This window comes from Cricetulus griseus, chromosome 8, assembly GCF_003668045.3.
Source record: "Cricetulus griseus strain 17A/GY chromosome 8, alternate assembly CriGri-PICRH-1.0, whole genome shotgun sequence".
NCBI classification, from domain to species: Eukaryota; Metazoa; Chordata; class Mammalia; order Rodentia; family Cricetidae; genus Cricetulus; species Cricetulus griseus.
Genome location: NC_048601.1, coordinates 82,386,791 through 82,413,270, shown reverse-complemented (window position 1 = coordinate 82,413,270; position 26,480 = coordinate 82,386,791). Strand labels below are relative to the sequence as shown.

The 26,480-nt window shown below is 40.5% G+C and overlaps 2 long non-coding RNA genes across 4 annotated transcripts; one reads left to right on the top strand and one right to left on the bottom strand.

Moving 5' to 3' along the window:
* The first annotated feature begins 549 nt into the window (after window positions 1-549).
* Window positions 550-1,397, top strand: LOC118239253. The gene is made up of 2 exons (XR_004771038.1): window positions 550-1,014; window positions 1,152-1,397. It is a non-coding gene; the product is annotated as an uncharacterized LOC118239253 (long non-coding RNA).
* Window positions 1,398-2,814: 1,417 nt separating this feature from the next.
* Window positions 2,815-25,049, bottom strand: LOC113837162. 3 transcript variants are annotated; one of them, XR_004771067.1, is made up of 3 exons: window positions 19,439-25,049; window positions 18,380-18,520; window positions 2,815-4,177 (listed from the first exon to the last, which is right to left on the bottom strand). It is a non-coding gene; the product is annotated as an uncharacterized LOC113837162 (long non-coding RNA). The 3 variants fall into 3 exon arrangements; XR_004771068.1 differs by having other exon boundaries at window positions 18,380-19,583; window positions 21,892-25,049; XR_004771066.1 differs by having other exon boundaries at window positions 18,380-25,049.
* Between the last annotated feature and the right edge of the window lie 1,431 nt (window positions 25,050-26,480).

The following is a 26,480-nucleotide window of genomic DNA, read 5'->3' as shown; positions in this document are numbered from 1 at the left end:
ATATTTTTCTAGCAATACTGTGATTATTGTGAAAGAATTATTTGAATTTTTAGAAATAATATAATTAAAAATAAACACCAGATTAAAAAATAACATTATATGGACTCAAAGAATTATATTTATGAAAACAAATGTTTATCTTATTCAGTAATATTTTATATAATACATATTATATAAAATTCATAATAATATGTAAACAAGTGAATATAAACATGCAATAATATTCCCTGAAAAATACATGAATTTCAAAGAGAGTTGGAGGGGTAGACACTACAAATATAAGGAAGAAAGGTAAGTGGCAAAATATATAACTATATTAAATTCCCAAATAATAATAAATAAATAAGAGAATGTTCATCATGTTTCAATGAAAGACAAATTATTTCTTCCCAGATCCAAGTAAATTTTATTTTTGGATACATTATTTCTCAAACACCACCATCATATTCCAAGTTGACTATATTAATTATTTGGGGTATCCACAGAGGCTGACTGGAGCACTGGGTATGTAACTTCCATATGGAAGAAATATTTTTTCTGGTTGTTAATTACAACATAACTCTGTTCCTGCATTTCATTCCATGATGCATTGGTGTATGAAGATGTAAACTCAAGTGATTTCAAACATGATCATGATTGTGTGGTCAAGTTGAATTATACAGTATAATAATTTTAAAATATTTTTAATATTCTTGATTTTTAAATAAGAATTTTAGCTATGATGGGATGGAAATTTATTTACATATACACAGAAAGAATGTTTGGCCTGATTTCAGAATGATTTGCATGAATGATGTCATCTTTAGGGAGGGTATGACCAAGTAGAGGGATTTACCAACAATTTGATGAATTCAGACTTTTAGGTGTGATAATAACAAACATGTCTTCTAACATTTCCTCCATGAAATGAAGCAACAGAAACAAATATTAGTGAAGAAATGTGGAAAAAATATGTAAAGCTGACGCAGTACTACAAGATCCCCTTAGAAAATATTGAAAATGTCTACAAAGCAGGTATTTCAGTTTCTGTAAACTGGAGAAAATCACAAAGATTCTTGTTTACATCTCAGCAATGTAAAATGCTTGCAGAATATATGAAGAAAATCCAGCAATATTTTTAAATTTTCTTCCTTTTTTGTTTTAATTCACAGATTCATGCCCTAAATCGGAGCATTGATTCCGTTATGAGAAGGAAGTTTGTTTGCTGTTCTTGACTCATTGGAATCAAATATTGAGGTCTATTCAATCATGTAAACATAAAGTATTCATAGTTGTCCTTCTGAAACTTCTGTACATCATCCTCTTATCAAAAATCATTACTGGTTTCATCGTTGATTAAATATATTGATTTCAAATGTTCCCAAATTTTTTCCAATAAAGTACCTATTGTGGCATCATGCAATGGGTTGTATTAGGAGCTGAAATAGTGGATTCCTCCATCACCACACTGAATTTTAAAACTTTTCAGCTGGAATCTTGTAAAGTTTCTAAGGATATAAGGTAATTTTTTTTCTGTGTGAATTTTTTTCAGAAAATTTCCAAATGTATCTTTTTTATTTAAATTAGAAACAAGCTTCTTTTACATGTCAATCCCAGTCCCCTCTGCTTCTCCTCCTACCCTACCCCCACAGACCCCCCTCCCATCCTCTTTCTGCTCCCCAGGGAGGATGAGGCCTTCCATGTGGAATGTCTGTCATATCATTTGGATCAGGGTGTAGCCCTTCCCCAGTGTGTCTAGGCTAAGAGAGTATCCCTCTATGTGGAGTAGGCTATCAAAGTCCATTTGTATACTAGGGATAAATACTATTCCACTACCAGAAGCCCCATAGATTGTCCAGGCATCCTAAATGACACCACTTTCAGCTGGTCTGGATCAATCCTATGCTTGTTTCCCAGCTATCAGTCTGTGGTCCAGGAGCTCCCACTGGATCAGGTCAACTGTTTCTGTGGGTTTCACCAGCCTGGTCTTGACCCGTTTGCTCATCAATCCTCCCTCTCTGCAACTGGATTCCAAAGATGCGGCTCAGTGTTTAGCTGTGGATGTCTGTTTCTTTTTCCATCATCTAATGGATGAAGGCTCTAGGATGACATATAAGGTACTCATCAATGTAATTATAGGGGAACGGAATTTAATGTAGCCTCTCCATTATTGCTTAGATTGTTAGTTGGGGTCATCCAACTAAATAGGGACATTTCCCTAATGCCATATTTCTCTTTAAACCTATAATTTCTCCCTCTATTATGATATCTCTTTTCTTGCTCTCTTGTATGCTTCCCTGACTCAATCTTCCTGCTCACTCATGCCCTCCTCTCCCCTACTCTTCTCCCCTTCTCTTTCTCCTAACTTACTCTCCCCTCCCCAATTATCCTATTTAACTCAGGAGATCTTGTCCCTTTCCCCTTCTCTGGGGGACCAGGTGTGTTTCTCTTAGGGTGTTCCTTGTTTCCTAGCTTCTCTGGCAGTTTGGATTGCAGGCTGGCAATCCTTTGCTCTATGTGTAAAATCCATATATGAGTGAGTACATACCATGGATGTCTTTTTGTGACTTGGTTACCTCACTCAGGATCATTATTTTAGTTCTATTCATTTGCCTGTGAATTTCAAGATTCCATTGTTATTTTGCACTGAGTAGTACTCCATTGTTTAAAGGACACAGTCAACAAGACAAAAGGGCAGGCCACTGTTCTGGACAGCTGCCTTCAGGACTGTGAACAGAGACAGCCGTACAGCCCTGGGTCCGATTCTGAGTGGGGGTGTGTGGACTAGGGAAATCTAACAACCCATTGGCGCTAATGATGTGGCAGGAAACACTATATCATCTCAGGAGGGCTCCCAGCTGATGCCAAGAAGCCACGGTTTATTAAGAAGACCATTTAAAATAGTCTTCCAAGGGCAGGGGCAGCATCAGGAAGCATCTATTATGATGTATATAGCTAATATCAAATGATTCTATTTACTCAAGCATTACCTAAACAGTTCCTAGTCACATAGACAGAGTTCTCAGCCCAGGAGTGGGCCTACTCAATATTTAGGCCCATAGAGATGCAAAATAGGAGGCATTCTACACTGAGGCCATGGGTTACAATAGAAGACTTGTTTGAATTAGCAATACAGTAGTGGGCCGGAGCTCCTGGGTGTTCCTGTTTGCTGAAACCGGAGGCTGGACCTTAAGAGATTCCATAATGGAAGTATTGTGGTCCCCAACAATACCTCTCTTGGGTCATGGTCCAGCTCCAAGCATTTCTGAATGAGAAAAAATCCTCCGGGAGGTAGCACCTGAGCTCTCACGGCTGCAAACGTTCTCCTGCGGCATGAAGATGTATAAAGGTTAAAATGGCCTTTTAAAATCTGTGTGGGAATGCCTCTAGTGCCTCTGATACAGACACTACTAAAGTTTGCTCTTTTAAACATATTTCTATCCTAAGGCTTGTAAATTACATGTTACATTTCTGTTAGAATGACCTCTGACTTCTAGTTTTTAATAACATTTGCATATCACATGTAACAAGATCACAGGCATTAACAATCTCATCATGAACATACACTAGGGTGAGTTACAATACAATCAAATTACATATTTTCACAACCTGTTAGGTGTGACCAATTTCACAATTCTAAACCTTTTTTCTTTATTCCCTGCCTGGGACTCAATGCCCTTTGAAACTTTCTATTTCTTGTTTAAGGTTCCAAGTTCTGACATCAGGTTTGTAATATCAGTCTTTGAATATTAATTGAAAAGTCTTTTGTCCATGTCTTGTTTAAGCATTGTGAAGGTCTTCTGCCATTCTGTTTTATGCCAGTATCCACCTGTCCTAAATGGGTCCTTTTTCACAATGGGAAAACTGGAAAATCAGTTTTGTGTGTCTGTTTGTGACAAGAAAGCAAGCTGTTTGTTGTAGAGTTCTTAGCCTGCTCAGGAATGAGCACTCGCAGCTTCAGAGAGGTGGATGTAGTCCGTCTTTAGGGCAGATGGGGCTCTGGAAAGCCTCTTGAAACTGGAACTGGGTGTGTCTCCTTCCTTCCTCTGGCTGCAGGTCAGAAGTCCTCAAGTTCGTGAACACATGTTCAGTGTTTCACTCCAGCTGGTTCAGATGGTCTCCTGTGGGCCGGGGTCCTGTTTTTTCTCTGTTCAAGGCATCTCACCAAACACTCCAGTAGCCAATGCATATTGTTCTCCTTCGAGAAAACACAGACATGTGCTAGACCCCTAATAATTACGGAGTCTGGTCCCCTCCACTGCCTGGTACATGAATCTCTCCATTTTACCTGAGTGAAATTCCCTGGAGTTCCATCATGCCAGAATCTGTCTGCATCAGTTTGCTCATTGGCATCCACATTTAAAAAGTTTAAGATAAACAGTGTGTAGTTTAACAAATCATGTGGAGACTTTGGGTACAGCTCCTCCCTTTTTATCTTTTTCAGCTGCGTTTTTAGAGCACTATGGGCCCACTCCACTATTCCTTGTCCTTGGGGATTATAAGCAATACATGTTTTGAGATCAATTTTCCATTGAGCGAAAAATTGCTGGAAAGCTTTGCTAGTATATTCAGACCCATTACCTGTTTTTTATAACTTTTGGTACTCCGTGTAAGCAAAACATCTTAATCAGTGACTTATAACATGTCTGGTGGCTTCTCTGGTTTGTGGAGTGGCCATTAAGAAATGTGAATACGTGTCAATTGCCACGTGCATGTATTTCAACTTGCCAAACTCTGTAATATGAATAACATCCATTTGCCATAGATGCAACCAGAGTAGTAGGCCTCAAGGATTTACCCCTAAATTAGCCACCAGTGGATACTGTGGGCACACTCTGAATTATTTGATCATTTGGCGAGCAGTTTCTCTGGTTAGGCAGAATTGTTTTCTTGAACTCCTGCTATTCTGATGATGAAAGTTATGATACTGACTTGCTCTCTCTACCTGAGACAGAGCAACTAGTTTTGTTAATTTATCTGCAGATCTTTTTCATTCAGCTAGGTGGCCCAGGTAGGTTACAATGGGCTCTTCTATGACCCACAAAACATGGCAATTTTCTCAGGTGAATTGCATTTTGAATTTGTTCAAATAACATTCTGACTTGACTATTACTCTACCCTATGCATGGAACTATCTCTATTATTTGGAAAGTCTTAAAGACATAGTGACTGTCAGTGTACAAATTAAATGAATTATTTACTAGGAGCTGAAAGACCATAGCAACAGCTTGAAGTTCGACTATATGAGCTGAAGCTGGATCTGTCTGCTCCACATATTCCTTTCCATCGATAATATAGGCGGTTCTCCCATTGGATGAGCCATCAGGAAAAACTAACAGCATTTCTTACAGTATTGGTTTTACAATTTGGGGGAATATAAAATGATGCATTATCATAAATTGCAAGTCCATGAGCTAGAAACTGATTATCAATTATCCCAGAAAACTGAGCAAAGGCAATCACAGATGAATCACTCTTCTGGAAAAACCAATTAACCTGTTGCTTGGTATAAGGGACATGTATTATATTTGGTTCTTTGCTAAAATAATTCCTGGATTCCACACAGCATTTTTGTACCATGCAGGCTACTGCTTCAAAATAAGGGTCTAATAATTTGGCTGGCAAGACAGGGTAGGTGTAGCCAAAATAATGGTCCCTCCTGCCACAGAAGTTGGACTATGCCTTGTAGGGAGCACATAAGCTTCCAATGGCTTTGCATAGTCAATATAACATATCTGTTGATGCTGAATTGCCTCCTCCAATTGTAGAAGGACTTGTCTACCTTCTTCTGTTAGCTTGCTAGGTGAATTAGGATCACTGTCTCCCTTTAAAATATCACTTAGAGGTTTCAAATCACCAGTAGGCTCTCTTAGAAAGGATGTAACCATTGAATATTCTCTATCAGTCTTTGAAAGTCATTCAAGGACCCTAAGCTATCTTTTCTAAATTCTAACTTTTGAGGTCTAATCTTTAGGATATAACATATGACACAAATATTGAAAAGGTGGCTGTCTCTGTACCTTCTCTGGAGCAATCACTAAGCCTGCCCTCTCAAGACTCTGCTGTAGCTGTCCATATGTCTCAAGCAGAACCTCTTCACATTTATGGGCAAGCAAAATATCATCTATATAATGAACAATATTGATCTGCAGAAATCTGTCCCTAACCACTTATATAGCCTGAAACACAAACTTAAGGCATAAAGTTGCACTATTGGCCATGCCCTGGGGCAAAACCTTCCAATAGTACCTCCTCATGGGCTCCTTAAAATTAAATGAAGGAATGCTAAATGCAAACCTATGACAGTCCTGAGGAGCCAGGGGAATAGTATAAAAACAATCTTTTAAGACCACAACAATCTTATAAGTACTCTTTGGTACAGCTGCAGGGATGGGTAATTGGCTGTAGTGCTCCATTGACTACATGGTTTTTCATTAACATTTCTCAAATCTTGTATCAGCCTCCATTTCCCTGATTTCTTTCTAATCACAAAAATAGGAGAATTCCATGGGGAATTCAAAGGCTCAATATGACCAGCTGTTCCTGCACTCACTGATGAGCAGCTTGTATTTTCTCTTCTGTTAGAGGCCACTGATCTACCTATACTGACTCATCACTTTTCCATATGATGGGATCTTCATGGGGTGCAGGCTTCTCATTAAACCTCTGCTAAAAATGCCCTAACCCTGCACTGGGATGTCTCCCGTTAGGTAAAGTGGGATCAACACTCCTTTCCCTGTCCTGGCCCCTTCCTTGATGGGTCGACAATCCTTGCTGAGATACCTGATTAGCAAGAATTGCACTTGGACTATATAAGTATACTCACATCTGGGCCATAACATCTTGGCCCCACAAGTTCACAGGCAAATGAGAAAAAATGAATGGCTGAAAAGTCCCTTTATGCCCTTCATCACCTCTCAATGAAGCTCATCACTACTCTGTTCAGGATTCTGTGTCTGACCAATTCCTTGTAACTGCATAATAGTTGAAGTTTTCTGCCACATGGAAGGCCATTGACTACCTGTAATAACTGACCTGTCCACACCAGTGTCCAAGAGGCTGGAAAAGACCCTGACATTTACATATAAAGTAATCTCTGGGTGCTGAGGACCAATGGCCTGCAACCAATAGGCATCAGATGAACCAAACCCAGAACCTCCTCTCTTAAGTCTCTTAACCTGGTTGTTCTCACCTGGGGAAATAAAATCAACTGAACAAGCCTGTGTCCTGACCTTATCACCGAAACTCTATCCGGATAGTGAATCATAACCTTATCACTCCTTCAAAATCAGCATCAATCACTCCTGGAGCAACAAAAATTCCCTGCATCATTGTTCTACTCCTCCCTAGGAACAATCCAACAGTCCCACTCAGCAAAGGACCATAAACACCAGTGGGCAACAACGCTGATATCCCCATCTCTGTCATTAAAACTGCATCTGAGGCTGAGCAGAGGTCCAATCCAGCACTCCCTGCCGTGGCTCTGCAGAGGTTCTGAACAGACCTTCAATGGCAGGAAACCTCAGTTGAGTTGCCCCATAGATTTGTCTCGGGGCCTGAGGTAGGCCCCCATAGTAGTTTCCCTGCAGGGGATTTCCGTGGGCATCTCTCTTAGATCTACATTTGTATTCCCAGTGCCTACCCCTCATATACCTAGGGCACAGACTTGGTTCCCTTTTCTTTCCCCTGTTAGAACATTGCCTAACTTGGTGTCCCTTTTCACCACATCCAAAGCAACCTCCAGAAGGCTTCACGCCTTTCTTTTTCCCTGCATCTTGCTTTTTCTGTGGGAACAACATATCCTTAACTGAAGTCCCTTGAAGGTCGGCCACCATCGCCAGTCCCTTGAGTGTAAGCCGTTGGATATCTACACAAATCTTAATGAATTCATCTATGTTACTCTTTTTCCTGTGAGGCCTTAGTGTTATGCCACATTAGCATTCTCATAAGCCAGCTGCTTTATGACCAAAAGTCCAGTCTCTGTATATCCCATTATTCTAGGCAACGCTTGCATTAGTCTAGAGACAAAGTCCTAAAACATCTCATCTGGCCCCTGCCTGATTTTCATCAAATCCTACGTGGGCGCCACAGCAGCTGGAAATTTATTCCAAGCTCTTTTGGCAGCCGCACCAATCTGTGTGTACACTGATATCTCAAAATTTAGCTGCTGATCTATATTCTCGTATTCTTCTTCACCAGCAAGCATCTCACAAGAAACAGGAGGGCCTTGGGCACTATTTTTCTCAGCAGCAACCTGACACTGCTCTGCAAACTGTCTTCAACAAAAGATAATCTCCACAGAACTGGCAGGCTTTGGCTATCTGCTTCCAATCCCCTGGGGATAGAGCTTCTACAGCCATTTTCTCTACCAGCATCTGGGTAAAAATCGACGTCAGTCCATATTGGACACAGGCCATCTTTAGTTCCTTGAGCTGCTTTGAACTGTATCAGCACATGCCTTCTGCTTGTGTTCCCTTGAGCATCTATAACCTCCAATATAGGGAACATCTGAAACCCTTGTAATTCTTCTCCTCTGTCAGCTGCCTCTCTAATGATAACCTGCCCTAGAGACACCTGCCCTGCTGCAGCTGCCTGTCCTGGCTTAAGTGATGCTTGCAACTTGGGCTGATCTATGTTTGCAGCAGTTGCAGAAAAAAGCACCTTTCCCTGACCAGAGGAAACCTGTAAGGTTTTCATCTCTTGTGAGAGGGATTCCACGAGTCTTTCAAGCCTCTTAATTCTTGCTGCATCTTGCCCTTGGGTCTCTGCTCATCTGTTTTCCTAGTCTAATATGAGGGAGGTGAAGACACTTCACCCTGATGTTCAGTGACTCTCTCCTCATATTTTTCCAAACTACCTTTCTCTACATATGCTTCTTTTCCTGGTCTCTCCTTAGTAGGGATGGAGAGTCTCATCACCATGTTAACTGGTTCTGAGGCAGATATCCCCTGTAGCTTAGTGCCTGATTCTAAGCTCTCCCTTATAATTTTCCATAGCCAAAGAATATCTGTAGATACACTTTCAGACCCCTGTTCATAATAATGTCGGATTTTTAATCCGACCTCATTCCATACGTTGGAATCTATACTATCATGTGTGGGAAACTCAGGTCAAACATACTTTACAAATTCTACGAAATTCTGTACTCCTCAACTTCCGTTCCTTTATTTTTCAAAATCTCTCTAATTGACTGAACCGTCACCTGCTTGCTACTTTTTAGTCCCAAATTTACAGTATATACAATTTTACTCCTGATTTAACATTGTTCATTCACCACACTTGATCACTTCTTTCTACACGTGCTTTTCTTCTATTTCTCTACAGTGTCCATCACATCTGTCACAGTACTCAGCCCCCACATCTTGGTGCCAATTTTGCTGGACAGCTCTCTTCAGGACTGTGTAGGGAGCCAGCCATATAATCCCGGGTCCGATTCTGAGTGTGTTTGTGTGGGCTAGGGAAATCTAGTTACCCAATGGCGCTAATGATGAGACAGGAAACACCATATCATCTCAGGATGGTGCCCAGCTTATGCCAAGAAGCCACAGTTTATTGAGAAGTCCATTTAAAATAGTCTTCCAAGGGTAGGGGCAGCATCAGGAAGCATCTATTATGATTTATATAGCTAATATCAAATGATTCTATTTACTCAAGCATTACCTAAACATTTCCTAGTCATGTAGACAGAGTTCTCAGCCCAGGTGTGGGCCTACTCAATGCTTAGAGATGCATTCTACACTGAGGCCATTGTATACAATAGCAGACTTGCTTATATTAGCTATACAATAGCGGGCCGGAGCTCCTAGGTGCTCCTGTTTACTGAAACCAGACATTCCATGATGGGGAATGTACTGTGTATGTTTATCTTATTGATTGTTAAATAAAATAATGTCTGGTCAATGAGATAGCAAATTACATGGGACCAGGAGTCAAAGAGGATTCTGGGAAATGTAGTACAGAAGTGGTGATCCAGGCAGGAAGTGACATAGCAAGGAGACTCATATTTAAAGAAAGAGAAACAGGAAGCATCCCTCTTTTCCCCTCCGTTCCTGCTCTAGGGGCACAATGTGATCCACCAGCAAGGAGGGACGCCAATAAGACGTCCGATAAGATAAGTCTTATAAAATATATAGGTTTATGATAGTTAAGACTTAACTAACAGATGAGAATCCTATTCATTGGCCAAGAAGCATTGAACCTAATACAAGTTTTTGTGTATTCATTTAGTCCTAACTCGGTCAGGTGGCTGGCGTAAAGCTCACATGTGATGGTGGGGCTCAGGCGGCTTTTGGCAGAAAGATTCATTGTAACAATTCCATAATGGAAACTTTTTGGTCCATGACAGGCCACAGAATGGGAAAAGATATTCACCAACCCCACATCTTTCAGAGGGCTGATGCCCAAAATATACAAAGAACTCAAGAAACTAGTCACCAAAACACCATATAAAGTGATTTAAAGGTAGGGTACAGAACCAAATAGAGAATTCTCAATAGAGGAATCTAAAATGGCCAAAAGACACTTAAGAAAGTGCAGGGTTTTGTTTTATATGCTGGGCTCTCGCCTTCTTTGATTCAGTATTTCCTCACTATGTTCCTATTTCTCCCTTTTGTAGTGGCAATGCATATTCTACACTCTTATATATTGGAAGTATGTAATGTGATTTTTGTTACAGTGGCTTATAAGTAAGAGGTTGCCTTAAATCTGAATAGATTTTGTACTGCAGATTATTGAACACTATTGAGACTGTGAAAGAACATGACAACTTTTGAGGCTGGAATAAATTTATTTTACTTTTGATATAACCATGAACTTATTGCAATCTAGATGCAGAAATTACTAGTCTAATAGAAATGTGCCTTACAGGATCAGATATTTGAACATGTGGTCCTTATTTGGCAGAATTTACTGGGAAAGTTTATGAGGTTTAGCTTTGTTGGAGGAGGTATGTGGTCTAGAGTTGGGCTTTGAGTGGAAAAGCCTTATACCACTACCAATTCACCCTCTCTTCTTCATGGTTATATGAAGATGTATGCTTCCAGATTCCTGTTCCTGATGCCATGACTAATGCTTTCTAATGCCTCTTGCCATGATGTAATCTTATCCCACTGGAGCATTAAACAAAAACAAACTCTGTCATCTATAAGTTGCCATGTTCATGGTATATAATCACAGCAACATAGAAGTGATTAAGACATAGACTTGGAGGTTTATTATGGAACAGGTATTGATGTATAAAGTGTACCAAGCAGATTCCTGGTCCTTAAAGAAGCTATAGTGAAATAACTTTAAGGGAAGGCAGAGGGAAATGCAGAATAGTCATACTACACAGGACCTGCTTTGAGGCTGAGTATGGGAAGCTTTCTGAATCAGTAGATTGCTTTGTTGTGCATTCAGGGTTGATAGATGTCACTTCAATCACAGCATAGCATTGAAGGTCAGTGATAACACAATCTTGTCCTTGTAAAGAGAGTTTGAAATGGGTGAGAGAAATCAGCAGAAAATTACTATATAATATAATATGTATTATTCCTTAGCCTATGAACAGGAAGAAAATCTACTCACCTTCCCAGCAATAAGTCAGTTTAAATGACAGTATAGTTAGCTGAGGGAAACAGAAAATAGACTGGAAGACATATATGAGGTTTCCCATTCAGACTCAATGATAAAGTGATGGAAACAAGTAAAAAGAGGGTGGTACATAAATAGATTAAGGTCAACAACTTACACATACATTGAATTACAGTCAAGGGAGGAGAGAACACAGCTAATAAGGGAAAGACAAATGCTGCGACTTTCCTTGAGTGAAGAGAAATTTCTCATGTTTAAAATCATTATACTATAATCAGTAAAATTAAAGGCAAATTACAGAGATATGATTGATGCTGGGGGACAATAATGAAAAGTTGAAAATTCAAAACATTTAGATTAGATAATAGTTCATCAAAATGAATTTTAATAAGAACAGTGCCCAGGAAGTATTAGAATAGGGTAAAAGGCACTGTCTTTGTAGGGGACAGTAAGCCATGCCTATTAGAGGCTGGCTACAGGTGTGCCCGACCATGCCTGTCAAGGCGTAGTCAAGGTGAAGTCAGGATGATGCATCATAGGCTCTTAAGGGTCCACAGAGCACATGGAAGCCCCTCTCCTTCCCCTTCTCCATGGCTTGCTACTCAGCTTCTGCTGGCAAGCTCTGGCTTGTGTTTGGCTGATATTTATCTGATTAAATGTATCTTTTACCTACAACCTTTCCCATCACTTGGCACCCAATATGGGTGCCAACTACCCTGGGATTAAAAGTCTCATTCTCTACCGACTGATTAAGCATATTAAGGAATCAGTTGTCTCATATGGTCTCCATAGCCCATATGTAAAACAGCTATTACATAGAAGGGCCACCTTTAACAGGGTGAAGCCCACAGATTGGGTAGGACTGGTGTCAGCCGTACTTGAGAATTCTTGTCAAATCGAATGGAAGGCTTTAATCAGGGAAAAGGGAAAGCTTCTTGAATGTCAAGCCATTAGGGACAGTCATGGTGTGCCTCTTGAAAATATCCTGGGTGATGGTATTTATGCTGACCCACAGGTTCAGGACGCATATGAAGGCCATATGCTGTTGCTATGCAGGAAAGCCGCACTAAATGCAAGGGATAAGGTTTGTGAGCCAGGGGAACGACTGGAAGGTTATAGAAGAATAGAACAGAGACCAAAGGAAATATTCAAGGACTTCTTATACCGGTTGACCAGATCAGTGGACTTATAAGTAGCAATCCATAAATAAGACATTCTTTTGTGTATACAATAGCTTATGACAATGCAAACCCAACATGCAAAAGAATACGTTTGCCTTTAAAGATCAGATCAGCTCCACTAGAAGGATGGGTTTTGCATACTGCCCACATTGACTATAAAGTGCAAGATGCTGGAATCTGGGCAGGAGAAGCCATCCCCAGATGTTTCGAAAGGCAGCAGGAGATTAAGAGTCCCAGAGATGATGACAGAAGGGCTTGGGAATGAGAAACACCTTACAGGGTTCGATATAGGTACCAAAAGGCCAGGCTTCATCACTACCATAAACCAGAGCCTCGGGAAAGAAGAGCCCACTCCAGGAGTCCCACAGAAGTGTCAGGAAAATAGATGTTTCAGCTGTGGTAGAATGGGACATATTAAGAGAAATTGAATGCATAGAAATTCTAATGATCCCTCATGCAAAAGGCCACTGCCTTCTGGATTGTGTAGATGTGGTAAGGGCAGACACTGGACTAATGAATGTACATCAACCAGGGATATGCAAGGGAATGCGTTAAGGCCAGGAAACTCCAAAGGGGGCATCGAGAAGGTCCCCACTTCAAAAAACGTCATGTGGTTTCCAGTAACATTAGAAGACAATCTCTCAAAGGACAAATAGATAGTTCTTCATCTATTGTTAAAGATGGCAATGCCATAGATGGTAGGGTACAAATTAATGATAAAATTATTAATGGCATAGTAGACACTGGCGCTGATATCTCTAATATTACCCATAAGTCCTGGCCGCCGAAGGAATGGCCACTCAGCGAAGAGAATGTACAATTTCTGGGTATTGGAACACTATCTAGAGTACCACAGAGTGTTTGCTCGGTGGTCTGCATTGGACCAGAAGGACAGAAAGGGAGACTAAAACAATACATGGCAAATATAGCTATAAAGCTCTGGGATCATGATTTCTTACAGAGGTGGAAAACTCAAATTAACATCCCTCCAGTGTCAGATGGGAATTATGTACAATCACTGGATAGTAGAAAGGATCTGGTAAGACACTATGGGAAATAGTTACCAACCATCCAGGCTGTACAGAAACTAAATACAAATGATAGACTTTCAGAGGAACCAAAGGCCCTGCCATTAAAATGGCTTACAGATGAACCTGTCTGGGTAGGGCAATGTCCTTTGACCTCTGAGAAGCTAGAGGCTCTAGAAAAGTTAGTAAAGGAACAGCTAGAGGCTAGACACATAGAGGAGTCTACCAGCCCTTGGAATTCTCCTGTATTTGTTATCAAAAAGAAATTAGGTAAGTGAAGAATGCTGACAGACCTGAGAGTCATAAGTAAGGTAATTCAGCCTATGGGCTCTCTACAGCCTGGAATGCCATTGCCTTCCAAGGATGACCAATCATTATGATTGACCTGAAAGTCGGTTTTTCCACTATACCATTACAAGAAACTGATAGAGAGAAATTTGCATTTACTGTACCAACACTTAATAACTCACAGCCAGTTTGGAGATATCAGTGGAAGGTTTTACCTCAGGGGATGCTAAATAGTCCTACTTTATGTCAACGCTTTGTTCAACAACCTTTGGAAATAATTTGTAAAAAAAATTCCACAATCCCTTGTTTTTCATTACATGGATGATATTCTTTTATCAAATTCCAATAAGGAAACTTTAGAATGTATGTTTGACATGGTGAAGGAAGTTCTGACTAGATGGGGGTTACAGATTGCCCCAGAAAAGATACAAAGAGGAGATTCTATTAACTATTTAGGTTATAAGATAGACTTACAAAGAATCAGGCCAAGGAAGGTGCAAATTAGAAGGGATCATTATCAAACTCTTAATAATCTTCAGAAGCTGCTAGGAGAAATTTCTCAATTACAGATGATTATTGGGGTACAAGGTCATGACTTAAAACATTTACAAATGGTTATTAAAGCTGCTAAGGACCTAAACAGTCCACGAATATTATCTGCCGAGGCAGAAAAAGATTTACAATGGGTAGAAAACAGAATATTGGATGTGCATGTAGATCAGATAAACCTTGATTTAGACTGTATTTTGGTCATCTTGCCATTCAGAGAATAATATTCGGTAATTCTGATGCAGATGGAAGACATTATATTGGAGTGGATATTTCTGCCATATAAACAGAATAAAAAGTTAAAGACATATATAGAAAAGATTTCTGATTTGATTTTAAATGGCAGATTAAGACTTCGTCAACTAACTGGAAAAGATTCAGCAGAAATTTTGGTACCTTTAACTAATGATGAAATGTCCTCCTTGTGGAAGGATAATGAATATTGGCAAATAGCTGTTACTGACTTTTTTGGGAGAATTAGCAACAACTCTCCCAAAACTGACAGAATTAAATTCATAAAAAAAGGCATTCTGGATTCTTCCACATATTGTAAGACAAACTCCCATTTCTGGAGTTCTTACCTTCTACACTGATGCCAACAAATCAGGTAAGGCAGGTTATAAAGCAGGTGAAGTAAGTAAAGTAGTTCAAAGTCTGTATACATCTGTACAGAAGGCAGAATTATATGCAATTCTCATGGTACTTATGGATTTTACAGAAACTCTTAACATAGTTACTGATTCCCAATATGCAGAGAGAGTCATCTTACACATTGAGACTGCAGAAATCGTTCCTGATAATAAGGAATTAACCCTGTTGTTTTTACAATTACAGGAAATAATCAGAAACAGAAGAAATCCTCTATACATTATGCATATTGTCGTAGCCCAGCCGGTCTTGTCTCCAAGACACAACAGCCTTGATGTTCGGCCTGAGTCGGGGAGCATGGGCTTGGAAGCTCCTAGCAACCCAGTGGTGATAAAGACCAAACATAGGCATCTTGTCATCTTTAGAGAGCTCTCAGTTCCATGTTGTAAAACTAGAGTCTCTTGTTTATTTACCATCTTTTCAGCTGTTTCTTAACCATGCTTCCATGGCCACGAGGAGGCCATTTCTGTCCTTCTGTCCTTCTGTTCTCCTCTCTGCTAGATGGCTCCTCATGCTCTGTCCTCCCTTGTTGCATACACACCTCGAACCTCGGCCAGGTGCAGGCCTATTCAGATGCTTAGGCCCATAGAGATGCAAACAAGGAGACATTCCCCACTGAGGCCATGTCATTCAATAGCAAATCAGTTAACATCCCCTATTCAATGCAGGCAGTTAATGGAACTCCTGGATATCGCTCCAGACAGCATATCAGATCCTATATGGGTCTGCCAGGCCCACAAGCACAAGGCAATGAGGAGATTGATGGTTTTTTAATTGGAATTGTGCTAGAAGCCTCAGATTTTCATAAAAAGCATCATGTAAATATCAAAGGTTTAAAAAAGTACTTCTCCATCACTTGGCAACAAGCCAAGGAGATAGTGAGAAACTGTCCTACTTGTTCCTTCATAACCAAAATCCACTGCCATCAGGCTGTAATCCTAAAGGCATTCAGAGGAATGAGATCTGGCAGATGGATGTCTTTCACTTTGCAGAATTTGGAAATTTGAAATATGTGCATCATACTATTGACACATTCTCAGGTTTCCAATGGGCTACTGCTCTCAACTCTGAAAAAGCTGATTCTGTTGTTACACACCTGCTAGACATGACGGCAGTTATGGGTATACCTGCACAAATAAAAACTCACAATGCTCTGTCATATGTCTCCACAAAAATGGAACAGTTCTTCAAATATTATAACATAAAGCATGTTAACGGTATACCACAAAATCCTACAGGAGAAGCAGTCATTGAGAGATCTAACAGGACACTTAAAGAGATGCTCCATAGACAAGCTGGTAAGTCAAAAACATAGGTTGCATAATGCTTTATTGGCACTGAACTTTTTTAATGCCAATTGAAAAGTTCAGGCATTATGCTAGCCTACCCCTGTTACCTGGTGGAACAGGCAGTACCCTGGTCAGCCCAAGGTTCCATGGGAACTAAGTCTGCACGCAGGTGCAGATACCTGCCCATTTACTCTCTCTGCTTCCTCTCTGTTTCCTCTCTACTCTCTCTCACCTATGCGCTCTCTCTGTGGCGACCGGCCATGGAGGTCAGCAATTATCCCTGTTCCTTTCCTCTTCTTAGTCTCCCTACTCTGCCGGGCCTTATAATGAACTTATAGTCAACATGTCTCATGTCTCAGCATTTCTCTTTTCTTCTTTTTAAACAAAAGAATAACATCAATGACAGCGGACAAACAACTGCAGAAAGACACTGGACTACAGAAAAAAACTGCTGAACTGAATCAACCAGTATACTTCAAAGATGTACTGACCTTGGTATGGAAGCCTGGACATGTATTACTAATACATTGGGGTAGGGGTTTTGCATTTCTTTCCACAGGAGAAGAAAACTTTGGATATCATCAAAATTGATCAAGGTCTGAGTTAAAAAAGACAAACCTCTGGACAAGGATGAGTGACAGGTTTTTACTGAGGTATATCTCATTAACTGAATAGAAACCTCTAAAAGGAAAGGGAAGTGTTTTGCTTCTATCTTCACAGGAAAACTCATCTCCAGAAGTCCAAGAACACCACATGGGTAGATGCTTCAGAAGGAAAGGTAGCTATAACTATCAAACAAAAGGAACATGCCATAAGGTAAACTTTACTGCTGTATCTCAAATAACTCTATTTCTCTTTGTTTCCTATTACCTATTCAAGTAAATTAATGCTTATATTTCACCTTTATGATTGTTAAGTTTGGATACTTTAAACTGCTAAGTTTTAATCCTCTTTTAGACTAAAAGGGGAATTGTAGGGGACAGTAAGCCATTCCTGTTAGAGGCTGGCTACAGGTGTGCCTGACCCTGCCTGTCAAGGTGTGTTCAAGGTGAGGTCAGGATGACACGGCATGGGCTGATAAGTGGCCATGGAGCCCATGGAAGCCCTTCTCCTGCCCCTTCTCCTTGGCTCACTGCTTGGCTGCTCTTGGCACACTCTGGCTTGCATTTGACTGATATTTATCTGAATAAAGGTATCTTGAACCTACAAGCTCTCCCATCAGTCCTTTGAGTGTGAAAAAAGCTACTGCGTGTTCTCAATGACTAAATGCTGCTTAAGGATTCTTGACCTGATGTAATGGACAAGAATTCACAGAAAAAATTTAATGACTGTGTAAGGAAAGGGGTTCTACAGAGAGGTGGATATAGATTGATGTGGATTCCTAGTGGTGAAACCTTTGCAGGTGCCCTTGTTCTCCAGAGGAGCATAGGTTTTCCTGAAAATATGACTGATTTGTGCTTTACTAGAACAGTGTACCAGGGAGGCAAGAATCATACTAATGAGGCTCAGTGGAGATTGTGCATATATTTATTTAGATAAAATATGTCCTTGATAGTGGTGACACATGATTTGAAGTTATCAGATTCTAGAACCATTAGGTGGTATGTCCTTAAGCATTCAGTAGATGATTCCACATGGGGAAAGAGGGGGCATGAAGGCTGTTCCAAAGGAGCAGCTTCAGGGTATTCCAAGAACCTTAAGAAGTGTTTGGAGAAGCTGGAATATTGGAGGTTTTTTCCTCCAATTTTTATTTAAATTAGAAAGAAGATTGTTTTGCATGTCAATCCCAGTTCCCTCTCCCTCACCTCATTCCATGCCCCCCACTTACACCCTACCTATTCCATACCATTTCTGCTCTCCAGGGAGGAGGGTGTAGCCTTCCATGGGGGTGGTCTTTGTAGTCTGTCATATTTTAGGAGTCCTTTAGAGAGTTATGAACAGCAGCCCATTTAGGAAGAGTTTGAAGAACCTGAGGACAGGGACCAATCTGTGAAGGTGAAATGATGATGTGAGAAAGACTAAAAAGGAGCCAAAAGTTAAAAAGAAAAAGAAAAACAGAGATGCAAGACAAAAAAGTGTGCAGGGAGGTTTAAGGCAAAAGCCTTAAAGACAAGCAGGTAGAGAATAGTTATTTAACACCATTGAAAAAATCATTGTATCCGGCCAGCCACAAGTATGCATAGGTGATGAGAGAATGAAGGAATCAGTGCTCATTTGAAACACTGGAAGAGATTCTCAAAGACCAGCTGTGCTCAGGTTGCTGGTGGCAAACTTTTAGTGGCAGAAATGAAAATACCGTAATCTAATGGCTGAGGACAAATTTGAATTCAGATGGTGAGATGAAATTTATATGCCAAAGAAAAAACTTCACATAAATACAGTCCTTAGAAGGGCCTGTCAGACTCATTCATTGCCTGGCTCTCCATTTCATTTTTATTTTGTATTTTTATTTATTTATTTATTTTTGTTTTTTTGAGACAGGATTTGTCTGTATTGCTTTGGATGTTGTCCTGGAACTCACTCTGTAGATGTGGATAGCCTCAAACTCACAGAGATCTGACTGCTTCTGCCTCCCAAGTGCTGGGATTAAAGGCGTGTGCCACCATCACACAGCTTCCATTTCTTGTGAGAAAGGTTCAGTGGCATATGAATTTTGAAATCACTTTTATAGTACAACATTTTGAGTGGCCTGTGGAAGTAAGGACAGTGGTATTTTAATTGTTGTGGAATAGAGTATTTTTTTATTTATGTAAAGATATGTTGCATTTCTTTGAGTTGCAAAGTAATTGTTTGACTATGTATAGATATGCTTCATTTGTTTATGCTGCACTTGTATAAATATGTAAAGATGTGCTGCTTTTATCTGTCATTTGTTTAACTATGTAAAGGTGTGTTGCTGTTTTACCTTGCCTCCCTAAAGCATGTGAGTGGTCTAATAAGAAGCTGAATGAGTAAAATTTACACAGACGAGGAATAGGTGGGCCTGTTGGGCACACTGAATGGGGGAGTCAGCCATCCATCCATATTAGGGCCAGTCAGCTGGGTTCAGCCTGCCAGACACAGAGGAAACAGGAAATCAGGATAAACAGTACATAAATGAGATAAACAAGCCTCAAGGGAACACATGGATTAATAGAAAAGCCACCTAGAGACAAGCCTAAGGACTGGAAATCATAATTAATCATCTCTATTTCATGTTTTGGGAACTGATGTTCCCAGAAAACTCATTACATTTAATGATGTTTTATTTTTTAACTATTTTTTATTTAAATTACAATCTTATTTTACATACCAATCCTAATTCCCTCTCCCTCCTGTCCTCCCAGTCCCCCAATGACCCCCATCCCACACCCCATCCACTAATCACAGAAGGTGAAGCCTCCCTTGGGGGATCATCAAAGTCTGTCACAACATTTGACACAGAACCTAGGCCCTTCCCCATGTATCTAGGCAGGGAGAATATCCCTCCACATGAAATGGGCTCCCAAAGCCCATGCATGCACTAGGGATAAATATTGCTTCTACTACCCAAGTCCCCCAACTGGCACCAATATTCAGGGGGCCTGGTTCCATCTTATGCTGGTTCTGCAGCTGCCAGTTTTGGGTCCAATAATATTGATAAGCAACATGCTCTAAAATTATGGACAAATACAGAATTAAAAGGAGAAAGAACTGTATCCAGGCAATAATAATTAAACTAACAATGTGTGCCAACATCACAAAAAGTAAACCAAAAAGGGAAGCATTACTTATAACACAGTTACTGAAAATTCTTCTTGATGGTCTGTGTTAACATACAAATTGCTAGAAGAAACTGACAGCTCTGTCATCAAAATGGAAATATTTAAATTTTCCTGACTAAATAAGTAAGATAAATGAGCCACAATATAGAAAAATTGAGCCATTTCCAGCTTGCTAAGTTTTGATTTTATTTGGTTAGTTAGGATCTAACTGCATGGTCCAGAATAGCCTAAAAATTCCCTTGTAGCTTAGGCTGCCTTCACACTTGCTCTCCATCAGCCTCCTGAGAGCAGGTAGCTTGGGTGTACTCCTGTACCTGACTTGGGGCCTTGCATATACTGAGCCATTCTTCTTTTTCTTTTTATAATTGTAATAAGTCCAATTTTAAATTAGAAACAAGCTGCTTTTACATGTCAGTCTCAATGCCCTCTCCCTCCTCTCTTCCCCTGCCTGCCTCCAACTCTTATGCCATCTCTTTTCTGCTCCCCAGGGGGGATGAGGACTTCGATGGAGGATCTAAAAAGTCTGTCATCTCATTTGGAGCAGGGCCTAGACCCTCACCCATGTCTAGCCTGAGAGAGCATTCCTCCATGTGGAGTGGGCTCCCAATGTCCATCCATGTACTAGGGATAAATACTGATCCACTACCAGAGGCCCCATAGATTTCCCAGTCCTCCAAACTCACATCCTCGTTCATGGAGTCTGGATCAGTGCTATGCTGTTTTCCCAGTTATCAGTCTGGGGACCAAGAGCTCCCCCCTTGTTCAGGTCAGCTGTTTCTGTGGGTTTCTCTAGCCTGGTCTTGACCCCTTTGCTCATCATACCTCCCCCTCTGCAACTGGATTCCAGAGTTCAGCTCAGTGTTTAGCTGTGGATGTTTTAAATCTGAGGAACCGTATTCAAGATGGTAGTGCTGACTTATTTTGGAAATTATGGTACAAGCTATAAAAGATACAATTACCTATTCATTTTGAAATTCAGAAAAGGGAGGGAGATAATTATTAAGCCTCTAGGAGCTTCAGATATGATGTAAATGCCATATTTGAAAATGATACAAAGTGTTTAAAATGCTAAAAAATGCTTGTAGTGATTAAAAGAAGACTCAAAGGTTACTGTAATCCTGAAGTTTGAAAAGGTACTTGTTGCCAGCTCCTGTGAGCTTGATTTGTTGATGCAAACTATGAATCTTCAATGGAAACCAATCTAAGTTTACCCCAAAGTTTTCACTACCAATCATATAGCCTAGCACCTAGTTCATACTAATTAAATCACAGGTCTCCTTTTTGTGAGTCAATGAGATACTGTAGAGATTTTTAAATAGGTACTTCAATTCTCTTATTATTCCCAAATATCAATAATATACATTTCTCTGATAATTTAGAGAGAAGAAAATACATTTTATGAATAAACTTGAGGTGGGTAGTGCTATCTGTCAGTTAGTTCATGTATTCAGATATGAGTTCAAGCTGCACGATAGAAGGATTTCTAGTTATTTGATAAAACCTAGCATCCCTGAGGAACTGAGGAACCTGTTTTCTTCTCAAAAGGAGTTATTTCCCTTGTCTCTGAAATAAGGGATTTTGGACTCTCCAGTGACATGTATCTGTGGTTACTTACCAAGTTCAATGCTGCCTTTCAAACTTCTTCAGTTTCATTCATAAATACCTGTTATACTTCAGAGACCCCATGCAAGCCTCCTGTCTCTTCTCAGCTCAGGTCCTGTACTTTTTCTACTCCTTCCCTTAGTCACTATTGGTATTTTTACTGTTCCGTCTCTTGCTATCTGTACTATTTTCTCCTACACTCTCACATCTCCCAAAGATATCCTTGACCATGTGGAGTCTATTCTATTATCTTCTTGCTCTTGATTCTACCAGATGCCTCAGTATATTTTGCTCTCTGTTGTTCACAGTAGAAAATTTCCCCCTAGTGGGGAAGCCATTCCAGCAGTCTCTTTACTACACTCCCTCAAATATGGCGAGATAGCCCACCATACAAGCATGAAAACCTGGGTTGGAATCACTGGCACTCCCACAATAGTAGTACATCTCCATATGTGCCTATAACCAGTGCTGGAGTGAGAGACAAGTAGATCCTGGGAGCTTGCAGGCCAATTAACTAAGCCTAAAGGGTAATCCTGAAGTTCAACGTGAGACCATATCTCAAGGGAAGAAGATAAAAAACAAACAATAAAGACATCTTAGGACCACCTCTAGTCTCCTCATGTGTACACACCCTATCTTTATAATATATATTATTGTTAAAATTTCTACCCAATGGGAGACTTATTCAAAGTTTACTTCTCCTCTAAGGTCCCAGTGACAACCAACGCCTACTCTATTAAAGTTAATAATGCAGAACCAATGCACGTACCCAGCTTTCTCATGGAGCATATATGTAGGTGGTTGCTCCTCCCCAAACAGGCACACCTGAAAAACCTTACACAGTGGGTATGAGGACTTTCCCATAGCTGCATAGATGAGACTTCATTCCCATTTTCTCAACCTATGCAGTCAAGCTTCCTGGAAGGCCATGTGAAATTGAGGCAGATTTGCATAAATAATCTGGTAGGGAAAAAATGGACACTCATCCCACCATGAGGATGAGTAAGCAGTGAACAAGCTTAGTGTGTGTGTGTGTGTGTGTGTGTGTGTGTGTGTGTGTGAGAGAGAGAGAGAGAGAGAGAGAGAGAGAGAGAGAGAGAGAGAGATACTTAGCAATAGGGTGCACCTGAACTTCCCCAGATGCTTTCTGTTTGGCTAAAAGGACAGTCACTCACAATACACATATATACACTACACTCATACCATATAAATACACTTACATGCACAGAATCATGTTTATATACATATACACATAGCATTGACTCCTTAGATTTTTGTCAGCCAGACTCAAACAAAAGTCCCTTGGGAAGGAGAAAACTCAATTGAGGAACTATGAAGCATTTTCTTGATTTACAATTGATGTGGAGGACCCAGCTGACTGTGGGCAGCACCATCCCTGACTAGGTAGTCTTTGTCTGTACAAGAAAAGATTATGAATATGGAGTATGGGAGCAAGTCAGGTAGCAGAATGTCTTCATGGTCTCTGCTGTAGTTTCTGATATCAGGTGCCTGACTCGTGCATGTGCCTGGGTTTGTCTTAAAAACTATAATCTGAAATAAAGGCATTCCTCAACAAGTGAGTTGGTTTGTTTAATGTTTTGCCTCTCTCGCTCCCCCCTTTCTCTCTCCCACACATACACACACACATTCATATACACATACAGGCTTAAATAGACACAAAAATAATAGGGTGAGTGAAACATTACCAATTTATACAAATCGTTATCAAGTGGTCAGATTCAAGTGATCAGAAATATTTTCTTTATCTTGTATGTTAAAGTCTCAAATTACTTAATATCTGTGATTATATTTTGAATTTCATAATCAAGTTTTTTTCAACATCAAATAGTCTTATTTTTGTATTAAGTTTATATTCATACTGATATGGACAAAAATTCCAGGAAAGAAGGCATGTCTGTAAGACTGATTGATGGATTAAAACTAGAGTCAATGGAATGTTGCCATTTCAGAGAATAATTGCCTTATGTGGGTTACTTTTAGCAATTTGAATAGCCATTCCTTTCTCACCAGTGGCTTTACCCTGTTCCAAAGCTAGAGAGTATCTGAGGGCACTTAGGTTTGATGGCAATTATTCCAGACTTCAAATTTCCAATCAGGTCAATGCATCCTTGCTGAGGAGTCAGGACTCATCAGGTATTCCTGAGTACCTGTAACTCCCAGTATGGCTCTGTGCATGAGGATATCAGACGCCAACTTGCTGAACTTAGTTCTGGATTTTAGGAATCAAAGTCATGTTATCAGTCTCTTCAGCAAGTGCCCTTATATGCTAATCCATCTCACTGACTCCGAATATTCCTTCTCTTCAATGAAGGGTTGCACTCTCCAAACAGGGGATTTCACAACACTGTATCTCTTCCTCAAGAGTCAGATTCCAACATGAAAGCATATTTGGAGTCAATACTTACAAAGACATTTGGAAAGCCATCACTCCACATCCCAGCTTCCATGTGTTGGAAGCCAGTTAGCCTTGGTATCATTGGTTTGGAGAAACATCATTCCTGCTCCTGTGATGCTTAGGGTCCTGCTGCCTTGGTGGAGTAAGCCTTTCCCTGTACCAACTTTTTCTGTAGGGTCCTATCATGGCAGGTTGAGATCTACTGAACCCTGGTTTGACACAACAGTTAAAAATTCCATTCCCTAAAGCAAGTCACATTAGAAAGCCCAGAGAAAGGATACAAATGCATACACTTAGTAGGTGTCAGGGGTCTGAGACTTACAATTATTTTCTCCCAATTCTGTTTTTGTAGTTTCTTCTGAGTTTTGCAACCTGAACAGGCTCATGGCTGCTAGTTGAGATGATGTAACCACACAGAATACTCCAGTCAGGGCTTGATTATAATCCTAAATTTTCTTTGGGTCCCCATAAGATTAAAAGCACCCCAATCAGCAGGTAGCAGCCTAGAAAACCATGCCTATATTCCCCAAAACAATGTAATTTTTTTTTTGCTATTGTTGTTTAACATGTTGGCTACAAGTTGTTAAGGATAATGGTCAAGAAAATATAAACAATGGAGATTAGAGTCTGTGTTCGTTTTTGAAAAGAGAAAAAAGGGGGGAAATGATGTGAGATAATGCTCTTGTTCATTGTAAATATTTGTGGCTTCTACTGGTTTAATAAAATGCTGATTGGCCAGTAGCCAGGAAGGAAGTATAGGCATGATTACCAGACTAGGAGAATTCTGGGAAGAGGAAAGGGAAAGAACGTGTCAACAGCAATATGCCATGTAGCTACTGGGAAGGTAGTAGACCAGGACATTCTCTAGTAAGTAAAAAAAAATCCATGTGGAGGTACGTAGACTAATAGAAATTGGTCAATAATTAAGAGAGAGCTAGCTAATAAGAAGCCTGAGCCATAGGCTGAACAGATTATAATTAATATAAACTTCTGTGTGTTTATTTGGAACTAAATGACTGATTGACCAGGCAGGGCAGAAACTTCCATCTGTACTCCATGGCCTTGCTTGAAAGCATAAGAATGCCCACATAGCCAAGTGTGGTGGCTTATACCTGTCATCCAGAACTCAGAGGTGAGGAGGATCAAGAGTTAAAAGCCATTCTTGGCTACAAAGAGAGATTGGTGTCAGCCGAGGCTACATGAAACCCATTCTCAGAATTATAAAGATGACAAAATTCAGGAGTAAATCTGGGGCAAAAGCAGACAAGACATAGGACAGGGAGAGAGAGGAGATCTTGCTCTTTGAACCTTCAGATAGTTCTTTGTTCTCAGATGGAACCATCACAAGTCTAGGGTGGTTCCCAGGCCAGTAGAACTGAGTCAGATATCACCATCATCCAACATCCTCCTTAAGCCTTCATGATTGAGACCTGGCAGTGAGATGTGGTTGGTCCCCTGGTGCAAAAGCTCCAGTCACCAGCAGTTCAGCAGCCAGCATTTACCAGTTGATTGTGGGGTCTATCTCGCTGAAATTTGACAGCCATCATGACTAGACTTTGCCCTGGGCAAGTCTGCTACCATCCAGTTGATGAGCCTGCAGTAGCATGACCAGCTTCACCTCCACCTTAACCAGAGTCTTCACAACTTTCTTTTCCTCCTTCCAGCTGTGTGTGGACTACTTGGTGGCATGGTACAGTTTATTCAAGATATCTCTGCTGGTATTTTCCACAAACATGACCACCATGTCCTTGAAGTCCACCTTGCTGGGGACAGTCTTCTGGGTTTGAAGGGCCAGGGTCTTCATGCTGCAGGTGTCCATGGGCCCTGCCCTGGGACCCATCTGGGCAACATTCATTATAGGAAGCTCTGCAGGGCTGGGGTCTCTGGGCAAGCAAAGCACCATTGTGGAGTGTCAGGAGCTGAATTAGAGGATTTCTATTGCTATTAGAGGATTTCTCGGGGTCCAAAGCTCTGGAGCTCCTGTCTGCCTTGTATTGCAGATGCTTGCTGATTTGCTGTTGAATGACATAGCCTCAATGGAGAATGTCCCCTAGTTTTACATCTCTACAAAAACTAAGCATTTGAATAGGCCTGCTGCAGGGCAGAGAGCTAAGTCTATACATGATGAGTGAAGCAGAGAGTGAGGAGGTATCGGGCGGAAAGGTTTACAGGAAGAGAGAAGGCAG